Source organism: Gymnodraco acuticeps, unplaced genomic scaffold, assembly GCF_902827175.1.
Source record: "Gymnodraco acuticeps unplaced genomic scaffold, fGymAcu1.1, whole genome shotgun sequence".
NCBI lineage: Eukaryota > Metazoa > Chordata > Actinopteri > Perciformes > Bathydraconidae > Gymnodraco > Gymnodraco acuticeps.
Window position 1 is genome coordinate 8,269,937 of NW_022992351.1, and position 9,135 is coordinate 8,279,071.

The window sequence follows — 9,135 nt, forward strand, 5'->3', positions numbered from 1 at the left end:
ATCTGCGATACGAAAAGGCATCCAACACAACCATATGTTCTCTGGAAGGATTTTTTATTGAACATTAAGTCCTATTTCCATGCATCACGTTCTTGAGAAACATCATGCAGGTGCTGTTTTCTACCCGAGTGGCTGAATGTTAACCACCTCATTTCATCATACCAAAAAAATAACAACATATCTGTGAGAAAAGCCCCTAAAAAGTCATTTTGAAAAATCCGCTGACTGTTTTTTCTGTGTTTGGATTGCAAAACTCCATGAGATCCTCGCTCATAGACAGTTAAATAAAGCAATTTACCAGTTAGTGCATGCCAGAAATATTACAACCATATAGCAACCCCGGTATGTGAGTGTGCCTGTGGACTGTAAAGTGTATTTTTGCAGCGTTGTTTGCCAAGCATGACGGGCACCTTGACTACATCCCATGATGGATGAAACTCACACCAAATTGCTGATGACACAGGGCCTCCCACGCCAGCTGGCAGGGGCACATCGCACCCTCTACATGTCACAACCCCAGGGTCGGCTCATCTCCATATCCAGTAGAGTTTCACCTGACACAGTCAAGGCAAACAGTAATGTTAAACCGACTGCAAATACAAATAAAAGCTTGTGCAGACATGAAAGAATAAATACATCAACTAAATCACACGCATGCATGTAAAGACACGAAATACCACATGATAAAAGAGGCTGAACCCTGCGGCATAGAGAAATGACTTATATTTTCTTGCTGACTCAGAGTGCTGGAAGACATACAGGATAAAAATAAACACTCAATATCAGAGTTTGTGTGTAGAGACACCTCCTAAAGTATGTGTGAGGATGTTTTGTTACTGTGTAGGCAAAAAGCCATCTCACCAAAGTTGCCAAAACAGAGTTGCCATGCTTTTAGCATAAATATGTATTGTTCCTGGTTCTTAACTATTTCATGTCTCTTGTATTAAAATTGTATCCACATATTTGAATATCTGTTTGTATCAGACCACCTTTATATAACTAGTTCTCCAATAGCAGTAACACACTTTCTCTCACACTCAGACAAACACAAACAGCTTTCTTTATCCCGAGTGACGTGCCACTTCAATTCAATCAAGACCTCAATCAGTAAAAGCAATTTACTCAGAGATCTGTCGAACTAAAACACAAAACTATCCATCACTTCAGCAGTCTGGTCTTTTTAACCACATAAATATACACCTACACAAAAGCACACATTAGTGTTGTCAGAGTGACAAGTGCTTTCCTTGCTCCTGGTTTAAGGTTGATAGTTCAGACCACCCCTTCTGAAAGTCAATGAAATGTAATCCAGCTGAGGCACCTATAGAGAAACACACAATCACAGATAATTACTGTCCTTTTTTAATGCCACCATCGTGGTTAACAGATATTTAGATTAAAAACAGATGAGAGTGCTTACAATAAAAAAGGATCAGACTGTAAAGTGCTTCACTAATTGCTCTGTTAATAGCAAGCACTGTTTTGAAAGGGTTGAAAGGCCACTCTACCACATATACCATAAACACCAAGCATAACAAGAGCTAAATACACAACTAAAATAAGATAAAGAAAACGCTTTAACCTCCGCCTTCTATTTTCTGAATACTAGTAGTTTGAGTAGGTTAAATATTAAGTTTGGAGAAGTTTGGATTTATCAGTCAGCTATTTCTAAGACTTTGTTGAGTTTAGCGCATGTTTGTTTGTGTGTGTGTGTGTGTGTGTGTGTGTGTGTGTGTGTGTGTGTGTGTGTGTGTGTGTGTGTGTGTGGCCTAGCATTACTATACTTGTGAGGACCTAAATCTGTCTACACAGTCACGTGTGGGGACTCGCCTCCCTTATGGGGACAAAATGGAGGTCCCCATGAGGGGAATCATTAATTTTAGGGTGAAGACTTGGTTAGGTTTAGGGTTAGGGTAAGGGTTAGGGTTAGGCATGTGTGTTGGTTATGGTTAAGGTTAGGATAAGTCAGGAAATGCATGTAAGTCAATGTAATGTCCCCTGAAGTGATGTATACATGGTGTGTGTGTGTGTGTGTGTGTACGTGTGTGTGTGTGTGTGTGTGTGTCTGTGTGTGTGTGTGTGTGTGTGTGTGTGTGTGTGTGTGTGTGTGTGTGTGTGTGTGTGTGTGTGTGTGTGTGTGTGTGTGTGTGTGTGTGTGTGTGTGTGTGTGTGTGTGTGTGTGTGTGTGGTGTGTGTGTGTGTGTGTGTGTGTGTTAATGCCCTGAATGTGTGCACCAATTCTTGTTAGCTGTATTACATGCACATCCTTGTCTGTAATGCCTTGCTTACATGGCATGCTGTGTGTGAGTTTGGGCATTTAAATATGTCTACAGTAAGTGGCTGTGCAGGGTGTATGTGTTTGTTTTCTTACTCCAATCTAGTGTGTTGATGTTCAGTAGCGTGTGTGTCCTTATTTTTTCCCTGGCTCAGCAGTTTGAGCGATGTAGAGATCAAAGTGCGAGAGTTAGACGAACACTGCAGTGAAGTTTCAGCAGCTGTTAAATAAACATGAGGAGGGACATTTATGCAACGCACACGTACATCCCTTTTAAGAACAGCGGACAATACATAAACACAGCCTGCTGAATCTTAACATACAGTATAGGTGCAGGATGACGCACACGCACTGTAGAGAGCCAACATGCATACATTTTGTGCACACTTATACACAATCTTTTATTAAAAGGTCGAACAAAGTCAGAGCAGAAGCTGTAGAGACAAGAGTGGTGTGGCCGTGTGTGTGTGTCGTGCGTGCGTGCGTGTGTGTGTTTCATTAAGTTAGACTGAACTCTTGCCTGTTTGTCTTTGTGCAGAGAGGGGTGACAGGGTAATCCTGCATTTATGAAAGACACACGCACAATTTCCTCACACACCCTGACTGTCTGAAATACACCCTGGATGAACCATGAAGACACACAGACACCCTGAGACACTAACAGACCCACAAAAATGCGCGTATAAAGGTGCATGAGAGAGCAAACATGCATACACTCTCTTCCTCTGCTCCACCCCACCTTTGGCAAACAGTCCGCTGATGGATAAAGTGTTATGGACCTCAGCAACCAATAGCAAGTTAATCTCCAGCCAGACCAAACAAAAGACATATTATGCTACAGGAGAGAAACAGAAAAAGCGAAGAAGTGGTTCATAAAGACCGTCACAAAGAATCTCTGTCACCTGAAATAAGATGGTTACCCTGGAAATGTTTCATAACCTATTTCTTTATGATTGCATCCGGATGGAAGTTCAGATTGCATTTACTCTCAATGTTCACAGACTACATTCAGCAGTGTGTGTTAAGATTTTAAATCCCTGTTTCCAGACATTACATTAAACATGGACTTCAACGTAAACATAGCCTTCTCTCTATCCAGTATACAGTTAATGTAGGTAGAAGCCCTAATGAAAGTAGGCTGCTGCATCATCATATACGCAGTAGCAAATACAGCGCATATATTTATTTATATTTCATATTATACATTGCATAGTTAAAGACAAAATTATATAAATCATGTACTCACAATGACACACACAAAGTGTGTGAATCACTGAGCAGTGTAATAGCAGGTGTGTCCAGAGCAGCATCCCTATTGGTTTGACTAATGAAAGAGCATCCCATCTCTTATCAATGAATAATTCATCACACATATTACAAAACGCTCCACTGCATAGATTATTAATACAAACACACACACTCTGCATACACGTATAGACAGACACATGCTGAAACAAACATTAAAATATGCTGAAATTAGCAAAAACTCTGAAGGTTAATCAAAATCCTTTTTAAAAAACCCAGTAGTTTTAGTAAGGTTAAAATATCAAACAATATTGGAGTTTGCTAAAATGTTGAGTGAACGCCTATTCATCTAGGATAGTAGCTTTTAAACTCTAAAAAAGAAAAAGAGACTGAAGCGTGACTTGAGTTGTTGGTTTGGTTGGTTGTTTGTCTTTTTGTAGGATTATGGAACAAATACTGGCCTAGTTTCGGCATAGGGCAAGGAAGAACGACTTACATTTCAGAGCAGATCCGAACCACGGGGAAAATAGACAAAAATGTATATGTTCATGAAAAAAGCATTGGTGGAGGTCCGCGATCTCCAGAGTCTTCACCTATGGTATTCAGGATTCACTTAACATTACATAAAAGGGACCTATCATGCAAAATGCACTTCTGTACGTCTTTTATACATGAATATGTGTCCCCGGTGTGTCAGGGAAGTCACCAAGTGTCAGAAAACACAACCCTCTCTCTTTTCCTCCATACTCAAATCTCTAAAAACGGGGCTGCAACGGATCAGATACAGACTGATACAGATTTGAAATATCTCTGACGTCAGAAACGGGGTGCTCCGCCTATATGGGCAACTCTCCACCAATCAGGGGAATGAGAGGTTGCGTGGCATGGTAACAGCATGGTAACAGCATGGTAACAGCATGGTAACAGCATGGTAACATAACGCTCGTGCCTCGCCCCCCTCCTTTGCAGGGGGGCATGGTCAGCTGCAGCTCATTTGCCACAGAATCAGCCCTTGTGAAGACAGGGCTGGAATAGAGCAAATAGAGCGAAATGAGGCATGGCTAAAATACATGATCTGTTTGGTATTTTGAAAAAAAACTTCACAGACATGTTTTATATAGGTATGGCCCTACAATATATTATTCAAATATAGCATGATCGGTCCACTTTAAAGAAAGTTAGGATTAATATTTCTCTCTCGTCACATAATGCCTGAAGAAACCCGTAGCGAAGATGTGTGTGTTTTCCTGAGGAGAGCCTGACCTGTGGCGAGTGCCAGCATGCTTTACAGATGTTCATTAAGCAAGAGGTTAATGGTGAGGCCATTACCTGCCGACAGAAGAGTAGTTCAATCAAAGCAGAACATACCGTAGACCAGTGGTTCTCAACTGGTCAGGCCTCGGGACCCACTTTTTACTTGGTCAATACATCGCGACCCAACATTTTGAAGCACTCAAATCTATTCAACAAAAAAACGTGCTGTATACGCTTTTCAGCATACAATATTAATAAAAGTGAAGTACAGTGCATATATCCCTTCACAGAACTAAAGTATGCTTTTAAAAAAGGTTTAATGAGATGATGGAATCAAAGCTGAACTATATAAAAAGGCACACATGCTGAAAACCGAACCCCAGAAGGGGGGTCTGGGGGGATTCTCCCCCAGGAGATTTTTAGAAATACTAACATAAACTATGCATTCTGGTACACTCTGAGAAGAAAATAAATAGATGTATTACTACCCGACATATTAATAATATTTTATGCCATTGTTTGTTTTTCACTTTGTTCTGACATCTTGCTGCGAGAAGAGCAAAGAGGAGATAGTCTGTGTGACTTAGGCTACTTTAAATTGTGGGTAAGGGTAGATAGCCCCCATTGTTCTGTGACCTGTCAATCATCAAACCGGGGGTCATATTTCATTATGTGTTCATTTTTATCTGAAGTTGTACCCATGGATGTATAAAGAAGAGTTCTACCGCAAAGTTATTCTCCGTGGGGACTTCCGGCAACTATCTTGATTCTGATTGGCCAGAAGACTCGAAAAAACATCAGCAAAGATATTTTATTGAGAAGATTATCACTACGTGACAGAAGTTTTCAAAACCGTTTATGGTCTCCGGTACTTCCAGTCCAACGCCGACTGTATGCACAGCGTAAGAAAATCGGGCCTTCAAAATAAAAGTTTGACTTTTCCCCCCCAAAAAAAAAATTCAATTCAATTTTTTTTTTCTTTATTTTTCTTCACTCACACATCCGCGACCCACTCCTAACGGGTCCACGACCCACTTTTGGGTCGCGACCCACCAGTTGAGAACCACTGCCATAGACTGTATATGGAGAATACCTAAAATGATTTGAGTGAAAAGAGAGGGCGTTTTAAGTACTCACATTTTATAGCACGCAGCCTAACATTCGTATCGAGTAATTTAAACAAATTAAAGGGTAATGGTTTTTAAATGTTTATTTATATCTGTTCTAATACTTTTTACATGCCAAAAGCAACCAATAACTCAAATACTGTATCTGTACCTGATCGCTCTCTGATCGAGAAAGCAACACATTTTTGGTGTAAATCTAACTAAACTCAAAAAAATGTACAGTTCCACCAAACAACCAAACAGCTGCAAATACCGCTTCAGAAATGCAAGCTAGCTAGGTTGGCTTAGCTTACTTTACATTGTCAAAAAAAATTGGTTATCTTGCTGTCAAAAAAGTATTATATAATCCACTCAATGGTTCAAAAAACAAGCCATTGAGCTCAACTATGATCATGGACTTAAAAATGAAATAGGAAAAGGTAGCAAATGTTAAAGGAACCTGATTGGCCAACTGACTCCAAGCATACTTTAAAGAGGACATATTCTGCTCATTTGTATTTTGTGCCTGTACTGTGAAATGTTTACTTGCTTTACTGTTCAAAAAGCTCTTTATTTTTCTCATACTGCCTGTGCTGCAGCACCACTTTTCACCCTCTGTCTGAAACCAGAGCCCAGTCTACTCTGGTCTGTTGTGATTGGTCAACCGCTTAGAAATGTACCGCCTCTTATCACGTACAATATGTTTGAGCGCAAGGAAATAGAAGCGCAAGTGTTACATAGTGATATCACTCTATTACGGAAGTAAAAAAAGGAGTCCAATTGAGGTGTTTCAGCAGGGGGGGGAGTGCGTGGGAGAGAAATTCCATCTGGAGGAAACACAGGGATTTTAGCCTTTGCAGACTATCTATTCACAAAGCCTATAACACACCACAGGAAAAGGAAAACCCCAAAACTCATAAAAGGGCTTGTTTAAATTAACTAAAAGTAGTATTGTTCTGTTGCAGAAATGCAGAACTGATTTACAAGTAAACATTAGTTAGCTTAGCAAGACAGCTCACCTAGCATTAGCATTAGCAAACTGATTGGACAGATCAGACGGCCGGGGCATTCGCACATTTAAGTGTAATGTGGTGGCTATTAATATTTTGAAAAGGCTAAGCTCTGTTGAATTTATTATTTGGGAAGAAGTGGAAGTTTATTTTCGCTGACCTTGTATCTTTATAAGTTTGCTCCCCACATGTAAAATATAACAAAACCCATGTGTGTATACACTTACTTAATCATTAGAGCTGATTCTAATTTTAGCTGGTTATCTTAAGAACCGAGACAGCGGACTGTAATTTAGTTAACAAACAAGTAAATCCTCAGAGATATAATTCTAGGCTAATGTAAAGGCTGATATGTAATCTACAGCAGGACTTCCTTTAACCATCTGATAGATGAAAAGAAAAACACTCTTAAGCATCAAAGCAGGCAGCAAAGTGCATTATGTAAGACAGTTTAAACCCCACAGTAAAGTGCAGCCTCATCTGCACATGTGCAGTGAAGTATTTTTACGAGGTTTTGGGGACAATTTTATTAGCTTTCAGTAGTTTTAACAGATGGCCAGTGTGGGTTGAGTTTAAGAAAGGCCAAGTAGGCTACATGTTGAGACATTGAAGCAATATAGATATGAAAGATTTTCAGCAGAGAAGTGTAACTATCTAAGTTATATAAGCCAACATGAATTATTTGGTGATAGAGAAAGGTCATAACATTGGGCTATACCACGGTGACATACCGTATATACAATAGATAAGCCAGGCCCAAGGTGTTTAAAGTGTTTACACTATTTTGAAAAAAGTGTACGTTTTCTAAATTCCTGACAGTAACATCAAAGTTCAGGGAGGGTATTTACATTTGAGTGACGGGGAAAGTAAAAAGTGAAGACTCATTTTTCTACAGTTTACAGGTGTCATGTTATTTGAACTTGGCAGGGTCATGTTAGACTTCACCGCAGATGAGTTTGAAGTGAACAGAGTTAAAATGAGTACATGAATGTTTGATTAATGGTGATACGTTGACAACTTTATCATAACGAAAGTTACAAGAGAGAAACAATTGCCAGAAAACACAAGCTCATACATGATTCAAAGATCTTTAAATATGTCATATATTATTAGTGTGTGTAGTTTTAACCATGGTAGGGAGTCTAAATAACTCCAGGAGCCATGGAAAACACTTACAATTGTTATTTTGAATGTTTTTCATTCCTAAGTCTATACATTGACTTGTTGGAGAAGTTGATGTTCTTTTTCCTGACAGTAATATTGTGTGCCGCGGCAGTAGGATTTGGGAGCATAATATAGTGAAACGTATACTGACAGCTGGATAGAGAACAACTAAACAGACACAGGAATTAAGAGTCAATAGCCATCTTTAATTTATTTGTAGCTGTTAAAACATTGTCTCATGCTTTTGTCTATGCCTCAAAAAATGTAATTTGCACTTGACCTATCAATGAATTAGGTAATTTTGAGACCGTATTGATTCTGATTCCCGCTCTGCACTTACAAATTTGTATTCATTCATTGTAGCCCTTTAAGGGTGCATTCACACCGATTCACACCTAGTGCTGCGTACCGGTACGCCGAACCGGTACTGGACTTGTAAAAAGTTTCGGTTCAAGTCCGGTTAAAACCGGAACGTCGGGAACCGGTACTTGGACTCGCAAAAAAAACTAGCACTTAGGCTACGTATATTCTGGTGTCTGTGGTTATTTAAACATTCCCTGATAAACGTTATTCAGCGTCAACAAATGAGTGCTAATCCCAGTGTGCTCAGTGTACAACATCACATGTCATTTCAACTTCGATTCACGGTTTGAAAACGTAGCATTTCGCCACATGCTAATGCTAACCGGAAGTGGAGAATTTTCAGAATAAAAGTATTAAGTTAATAGTGTGAACTTCCGGTTTTTTCATCACTATGTATGTAGTACTGTATAATGTACACATGTAGAGTTGTAGAAAATACATGGTGTACAGACAGTACAGTACACTCTGACTGTACAGTCAGTCACTACAGTGTAGCCTATACTGTATAGTAGGTGTGTAACAAGTGTAATGCGTATAGTCTACTCTACAGACACCTAATAGTCCGCTCTCTGGTGCGCACCAGACCACAGTTTGTTACATTGTTTCATTTTTCAGAAGGTTCGGTTTGCGTTCACACCGGCAAAACTCAAACGGACTATAAACTTTAAACCAAGCAGCAAACTGTGGGGTAGAGCCGGTGTCAGTACCAGATATGTTC